Source organism: Helianthus annuus, chromosome 1 (genome assembly GCF_002127325.2).
Source record: "Helianthus annuus cultivar XRQ/B chromosome 1, HanXRQr2.0-SUNRISE, whole genome shotgun sequence".
Lineage (NCBI taxonomy): Eukaryota > Viridiplantae > Streptophyta > Magnoliopsida > Asterales > Asteraceae > Helianthus > Helianthus annuus.
This window is the reverse complement of record NC_035433.2, coordinates 134,038,357-134,046,715: the sequence shown is the minus strand read 5'-3', so window position 1 is coordinate 134,046,715 and position 8,359 is coordinate 134,038,357. Positions and strand designations below refer to the sequence as shown.

General features: G+C 37.0%; 1 long non-coding RNA gene across 1 annotated transcript; it reads left to right on the top strand.

Moving 5' to 3' along the window:
- The first annotated feature begins 5,128 nt into the window (after positions 1 to 5,128).
- On the top strand, positions 5,129 to 8,034 carry LOC110940023. Its single transcript, XR_002592730.1, has 2 exons — positions 5,129 to 5,263; positions 7,808 to 8,034. It is a non-coding gene; the product is annotated as an uncharacterized LOC110940023 (long non-coding RNA).
- Positions 8,035 to 8,359: the final 325 nt, after the last annotated feature.

Sequence of the window (8,359 nt, the reverse complement as noted above, 5' to 3'; positions counted from 1 at the left end):
AACGGTTACCACGCAAGCATCAGTATGGCTCCGTACGAGATGCTTTACGGTAGAAAATGCCGAACCCCGGTGTGTTGGGGTGAGGTTGGTCTGTGAGAACTTGCTCATAAAGATGTAGTCCGAATCACGAATGAGAAAATTGACTTGGTCCGAGCTCACTTGAAAGCGGCTCAGGATCGACAAAAATCGTATGCAGACAAAAGAAGAAGACCAATTGAGTTTCAAGTCGGTGACAAGGTTATGTTAAAGGTATCGTCGTGGAAGTGGATTATCCGGTTCAGAAAAAGGGGAAAGTTAAGCCCGAGGTTTATTGGGCCATTCAGAATTATAGAACGGGTCGGTAAGGTAGCATACCGTCTCGAACTGCCCGAGGAGTTGAGTGGGATACGTAGCACGTTCCACGTGTCACATCTCCGAAAATGTCTAGCCGACAAAACTGCTTATATCCACTACGACGACATCGAGGTGGATAACTGTTGGGATTGAACCCTACCAGAGGACAGATAATGAAAGCCAAAACCGGATCACAACAGTGGATTCATAATAAGCAGTTGTTTACATTAAGCTTTCCCCTTGACAGTGGTCACCTAGCATCTGATAGACTTCAAAGTACTGCTCAATAGAACAACTGCTACTAAAGAACTGATGAAGTTTAAAGGCTGAAGCTCAATCTACTGACGGAATCCAAGCACTGCTGAAGAATTAAAGCACTGCCCATTCAAGGTCTGACACCCTTTGAAGAAAGCACTAATGCTCAAACAACAGTGGTTGACTACATCAGTGGAATGAAGTATCAGTGTTTATACATCAGTGATTAGAATGCAGTCAGTGTCTGTATGGTCAGTAGTTATAGAACAGTAGATAGAGTTTGTTAGTTTGTTAGATGTCACTTTCATGGTGACGTCAACTGAGATGCCTCAGTGGTTTGGTTTGCCTATAAATGTAACAGTACCCTGTACTGTTACATTTGATTGACTGAGTGGGTTCTTCTCCTCTAGTCCAATCCTTTCATCTTGTGCAATCAACCATGGAGTATCAGGCTGAGGGGGAGTTTAGTTTGTAAGCATGCTTTGTAATCTTTTGATTTACTTTGTAATCTTTTGACTGATGCAAATCATGTGTTTCTCAAATCTATTTCTCTCTTTGATTGTGTTTACAAAGTTTGTTGTTCATTTCCGCTGCATTTAAACTCTGTTCATTTCTATTGATTTGTTCAAATTATACAAACAAACACAATCATGACAGCCTCCAATCCTAACAATTGGTATCAGAGCACGGACAGTCAAATTCGATCTAACAATCAATTTGACATAATAGTTCAGCTCAAAATTCATTGATACTAAGGTTGATTGTATTTACTTGAAAAACAGAGTAACGAGAAATCATGTTCAAAGTGATTATTCAGATGCTCTGTAAAACAACCAAGATGTCATAAGACACACAAACTTCACATAACAAGTGATATCATGCATAAAACAACTATAGTATTCAGATCTGAAAATATGACTGATAACTGTGCACTTTCTTTGCAAAATTGATTTCAAGTGTTGATATGAAGTTTGTGTTGTTTCCATCATGTTTGATACTAAAGTGTGAACCTCCTATCAACAAAAACCTAGTTTCATAAAAACATTAGTGTTTTTGTTAACATAAAAGGAGGGAAAGTAAAACTTTAGTTTTCCAATCTTATGTGTTGAAAACCAGGTTGAGAATCCTGTTAAAAAGGATTAAATCAACTCTGATTAAGAACACATCGAGAAAATCTGATGAAAAACAGACTAAATCATATGTGATGTGAGATTTGACATAAGCTTATGCAAAAATGTCCAACTCTCTTCAAACATTGCTGTAAAATGATTCTGGTCTGAGTATCTCTTCAATAAAAACCTCCCAGTAAGTATTTTAGTACTTATGAATGGGAAGGGTAAAAAGGGAAGAAGAAAATTAACAAAAACTCAAGTGGGTTTATCTCAAAACTTTTGAAATCAAAAGAAAGGAGTATAAATATAAAACACTTAAGAGTCCAAAGTTGGGAAAACAGTGGTCATCAAGCAATTTTGTGCATTCATTGATTCAAGGAAGTTCAGGTAACAATGGTATCACCAATGATGAAACTGATAAGAGGACTAGACAAATTTCCTCACATGTCTCCTCTTTTTGCAATCAATTAACAAGGAAATGGTTACACAAAATAGTCATTTCAAATCATTGACCATTTTCCTAAAACTTGAGACTGATGTGACTATGAGTTTTAATTGGAAAATATACCAGAACTCTTTTTGATGTTCTTTTCAGAATAACCTTTAATTATTTTTCTTGAAAAGGTTTTTTCTCATTAAAACATGATATATTATTCTTTATTTTTTTGAATAATATATTTTGTATTTTTACTTGTTTTTTATAGTAAAAATATCAATCTCCTGTCAGGATATAGAACCTCTATTTTTGTTGATGATATTATCCTTAAAAACTGATCAAAAGGAAATGGTACTAGTGCCAAGGTCATATCAACCTCAAGTTTGTTTTATCACAGATCAAAATTTGATTTCTAACAGACTTTAAACTACTGAAATACTCATGTTCTAATTCAAATAATTAGACACAAAAGAGTAGCCTTAGTAGAAAGATTCTCATCATCTGGGATACTAAACCACTGTCAGGAATTTATAAAAGCTTCAAATCTTGTAAATGATATGTGGCAAAAACCTTGAATACAAATTCATGTAAAAACTGCAGACATATTAAACTTGACATTTTGCATCTAAAATGTAATTTGTTAAGAATAGCATTCTTGTAGATCAACAGATGTTGGACATGATATTGTGGTTACAAAAGACAAAATCATTCCTTTCATCTGAACAAGCAGATGCTCAAAATTTTTGTCAAAAGTTTTTCTCATTGTTGCACTTACAGTTGCTGAGCTAATGGTCTTTCATTTTCTTACCACTGTCTTTCCCCTAACTACTGTTGTGCCCAAACATCTGCTTTCTAGATTCTGTCCACTGCGGAAAGTCAACCTCTGTTCTCTTATTCCTTTGATAAGCATTGTTGTTCAAAATCAGTGTTGTATCTACTGATGTGCTATCCACTGATAGTAAAAATCACCCACTGTTTCATTTGTTACCGTTGTAATCACTGATGTTTGCTTCATCAGTGGCTCTCATAACAACTGTCCTCCATTATTCATCCTTTCATCAGGGGTTGGCACGTGGTCAGTTTCTAGCCATCAGATCATAATAACCGCTGCCACATCAGTATTCACTTTTTTCCCTAAATAAAACCCTGACTAAAACCCCAAACTGGTTTTTCACTGTCGAATTGAATTCCAAAATTCTCTTCTCAAAGCAGTTTCCAACTTTTCATTCCAAAATCATTCTTCGATCTTCTTCATCAAAATGACGAAATCAAAATCGAAATCAAAATCAAAATCATCTTCTTCCTCTGCTTCCAAAGACGCCACTCAAATGGCCGCTGAACCCATCGAAATACCATACAAAGCCCCTCACAAACAAGTGTCTGCTGAAAGTTCACAACTTTTCACAAGGCCAGTATCTCCAAACTCATCAGTGAATAAATCTCTCCCAAGAAACCCATTGGATTCAAAAATACTAAAATGGATGTCTGATCAAAAGACCCATGTATTGACCCTGCTCAGATCCAATGGTGAAGTGAAGTACATATCAAGGAAACAAGCACTAGGCCTTGGGGTTGAAAATCTACAGGATCTCCTTGAACTTACACTATGCAGGGATGAGGATGACTCAAGTTCCAAGGACTTTGAAGTGGAATTTAAAAGACAAGTTAGGGAACTTCTGATGAGAAATAAAAATCCAGAATAATGAAGGGTTTTGGCATTATCTGTTCCAGGGGGAGATTGTTGGGATTGAACCCTACCAAAGGAACAGATAATGAAAGCCAAAACCGGATCACAACAGTGGATTCATAATAAGCAGATGTTTACATTAAGCTTTCTCCTTGACAGTGGTCATCTAGCATCTGATAGACTTCAAAGTACTGCTCAATAGAACAACTGCTACTAAAGAACTGATGAAGTTTAAAGGCTGAAGCTCAATCTATTGACGGAATCCAAGCACTGCTGAAGAATTAAAGCACTGCCCATTCAAGGTCTGATCACCCTTTGAAGAAAGCACTGATGCTCAAACAACAGTGGTTGACTACATCAGTGGAATGAAGTATCATTGTTTATACATCAGTGATTAGAATATAGTCAGTGTCTGTATGGTCAGTGGTTATAGAACAGTAGATAGAGTTTGTTAGTTTGTTAGATGTCACTTTCATGGTGATGTCAGCTGAGATGCCTTAGTGGTTTGGTTTGCCTATAAATGTAACAGTACCCTGTACTGTTACATTTGATTGACTGAGTGGGTTCTTCTCCTCTAGTCCAATCCTTTCATCTTGTGCAATCAACCATGGAGTATCAGGTTGAGGGGGAGTTTAGTTTGTAAGCATGCTTTGTAATCTTTTGATTTACTTTGTAATCTTTTGACTGATGCAAATCATGTGTTTCTCAAATCTATTTCTCTCTTTGATTGTGTTTACAAAGTTTGTTGTTCATTTCCGCTGCACTTAAACTCTGTTCATTTCTATTGATTTGTTCAAATTATACAAACAAACACAATCATGACAGCCTCCGATCCTAACAATAACAGTCTCAATTACGCAGTAAAGCCAATTTCAATTTTAGATCGTAAAGTAAAGAGTTTAAGAAACAAAGAAATTGACCAAGTAAAGGTCAAATGGGAGCACAGGAAAGGTTCGGATACCACATGGGAGTCCGAGGAAGAGATGAGACGTCTCTACCCTACACTTTTCGTTACGTATTCTGGTTTCGAGGACGAAACCCTTTTAAGGGGGGTGGACTTGTAACACGCTGAAATTTATAAAACTTTATATTAGAATTATAAAGTACAAAATAAATGAGAATAAGCTAACTAGGAAATAAATAACCCAGTTAGTTATGAGTCTTGTAGTAACACATGAATGAATTAAAATGTCTAAATTATAAACTAAACAAAAGTTGAGGGGCTTATGTAGTAAAACTTGAAACTTAATTCAATTAAAACAAAATAACTCACACCAAACACACACAAAAGGTGTGTCTGGTCGATCAAACAGCAGGGGCGAACAAGAGCTCCCCCACCAAACACTAACTCTCACAAAATTCATAAATTGAAGGCTCAAATCAAGTCAAAATCGAAATCTGAATATAGATTAGTGATCACCTCGACGAAGGGATCGTAAGGTATGTGAAATTTCGATATTTGGTTCCATCTTAAATTTTAGATGAATTCATGAAATCCGAATTTGAGCTTGCATGATCATTGTTTGGATGAAATTGAGAATGAAATTGTGTCTAGGATTAAACGCTAGCCATTTACTTGTTAAATTGATGCATATGATTGTGAATTCATGATCCTACACTCATGTGTTAAGTGGGTTTTGAATAATTATGTTAATCACTAGAATTATCATTGTTAACTTAGTGTATGTAAGCTCTATGGAGTGAATTCTGATTTGTTGATATGAAAAATTTATAAGAATTGGTGAAGGATGCTTAAATCTTGGCTAAATTGTTAGTAAAGAACTTGATTTTTAATTGTACGAAATCATGCTCATTAGGTGTTTGAAGTAATGCCTAAGAGAAGATAAATGTTAAAAACCCGACTAAAAATGCATATTTGACTAGTGTGGAAATTATATTTTATGCTATAAAGGAGTTCTAAATATTTATGGTTGAACTCTATAGGCAAAGAAGTGTTTGCCCCATATTGCATACCCTAATAAGGAGGTGGAGACCTCCTTATAGGAGACATGGGAAACCCTAACCTCAATGGGTCAGGCCCAGTTAGGGGTTGTCTCTACAAGCCCACAGCCTAGTGTAGTATAAACTACAACGCGCTGGGCTCGCGGGTTAGTACGCAATAATACTAAACATTAACATAAAAGGCGATAAGTAACGTGTAACCATTTGGGCCGGGTCAAGTACCTTACCTCATCATGTCTCCCAAGTCTAATTTTGCTCCCGCGTGCAAGCGCTGGGAGTAGCACTAGACTTATTAGGAACTCGGGATTGAAGATCACTAATTTTAGGCGTACATGCCGTTATTAGGAACTCAGGAGTGAAGATCACTAATTTTAGGCTTACATGCCAGCCGGGTGCGAGAAAGTTGTTGGCCACGTTTGTTATGGTTTTCGTTAGCTATGAGTGGAGATAATGGAGCAATGAATAGTACACGATTGTTCATCGTTGAAATTGGTTAGGCAAACCTGGCGCATACTGATCGGTTGTAGACAACCATCGTTTGCATTACCACGAGCTTGTTAAGGTTGCGCGTATGCGGTTAGGTCCCGTGCATGAGCCTTGGAACAGGCTAAGTTTTGGTAGTTAAGTGCCTCGCCTTTGGATGATTTTTTCAGGTGTGGCCCTACTTTAGCAGTGCACCCATAGTCATGGGGGCCACTGTAAAATATTCACCCTTTGATGTGACTTTTGTCGGTTAGCATATGGTGCGCTAACGACGTTTAACCTATTGAAAGAGTTGATGTTAATGTGACGACGATCCCTACCACGCGTCCGTGTCACTAGGATCTCCGTTGTCATAATGTGCAGCCATCGGTGGTCGTCGACGCATATGCGGGTGTTATGCCGCATTAGGCGAATGTAGAACCGCTGGTGGTTGTACCAGTCGTTGTTATTGATGATCCGGTTATAGCAATCATCGTTGCTGTAACACCCCGAAATTTATAAAACTTTATATTAGAATTATAAAGTACAAAATAAACGAGAATAAGCTAACTAGGAAATAAATAACCCAGTTAGTTATGAGTCTTGTAGTAACACATGAATGAATTAAAATGCCTAAATTATAAACTAAACAAAAGTTGAGGGGCTTATGTAGTAAAACTTGAAACTTAATTCAATTAAAACAAAATAACTCACACCAAACACACACAAAAGGTGTGTCTGGTCGATCAAACAGCAGGGGCGAATAAGAGCTCCCCCACCAAACCCTAACTCTCACAAAACTAGGTTACTAAAACTATAGTAATTGTAGTGACACAAATGTCACAAACTGAGTTAGTAATTAGAATGTGAAAGCCAAGTTATGGATGCGCAGAATTTGATTTATCAAACCCATGATATTGGGTCAATAATTCAGGATTGTAACCTTGTAGACATTGTTTGAATAATCATGCTTGAAACATAGAATAAAGGGTATGACATTGATACGTGCGCAAATCATGTGAATGAGAGCGTAACGTGGATAATTAGTTAAGCCCAGGTGTGGGTCGAAATTATGGAAATTGTAGTGATAACAAAAGGTAGTGTAATATAGAAAACAAACGGGTCGAATAATTAAAAAAGGGATCTATAAGTCATTAACTTATAGATCGGATTTTGATGCGAAATAAGATGGTAAACGGGTCCGTAATGAAATTACGGACGCGTAGGAATAAGAATCGGCTAAAACTGACGTATAAAGCAAAAGTTATGTTAGTTTAAAGATTAGTATTTGAAAATAAGGATGCTGGGCAAACATACAGCTCCATTTAACGAACTTGCTATGAAAAAGAAGGCCTCGCGTCGCGCTACGCCTAAACGCTTTCACCATCGCGTCACGCGACGGTTGTCGCGGGCCGCGAAGGCTTGGACCTCAGCTGTCGCGGGGCGTGACAGCCCCTAAAACGCAGATTTTTGTTTATTTGTCATTGTTTAAGCCATAGAACTTGTATTTATTCTATATTAAGATGTCAAAACTAACAATTGATGTGGTTTTGACCATAGGTAATGCTCGTTTGTCACGGATGTCGATCAAGAAAGGGAAGCAAGAACCAAACACAAATTTTGGATAATTCTTCACTAATCTAAACCAGTTAAACTATGTTGTTTGTAAACACTACTGATTGACGAATGTTTTAATCCAGTTATCTAACTATGTTAAACCCTATGACGAAGTATAACTTAGTTTACTATCTAAGTTTTTGTTAATTATGAATTTTGTTTTTTAAAAATTCCATATTTTACAATTACATGATAAAATTATAAGACGAGTGTTACAGTTGCAGTCGGAAAGAATGATATACCATGCACCCCTGCAGAAGTGCTTGCTATGCTCAGTCGCCTCGGAAGGGTGCTTAGAGCGTTATTTATGTTCCACAATATGTTTTATATAATTGTGGAACAAGTACTTGGTTTTTCATCAGTGGTTGTGCATCTATTACCAAGATACCCACTGGAGTAGTAGTGGTTGAATACATCTTTTACCAAGATGCCCACTCTTAGCGCGCTATATGTTGTGAGCAATATTATTTTGTATGTGTAGGTATTTTTATTAAC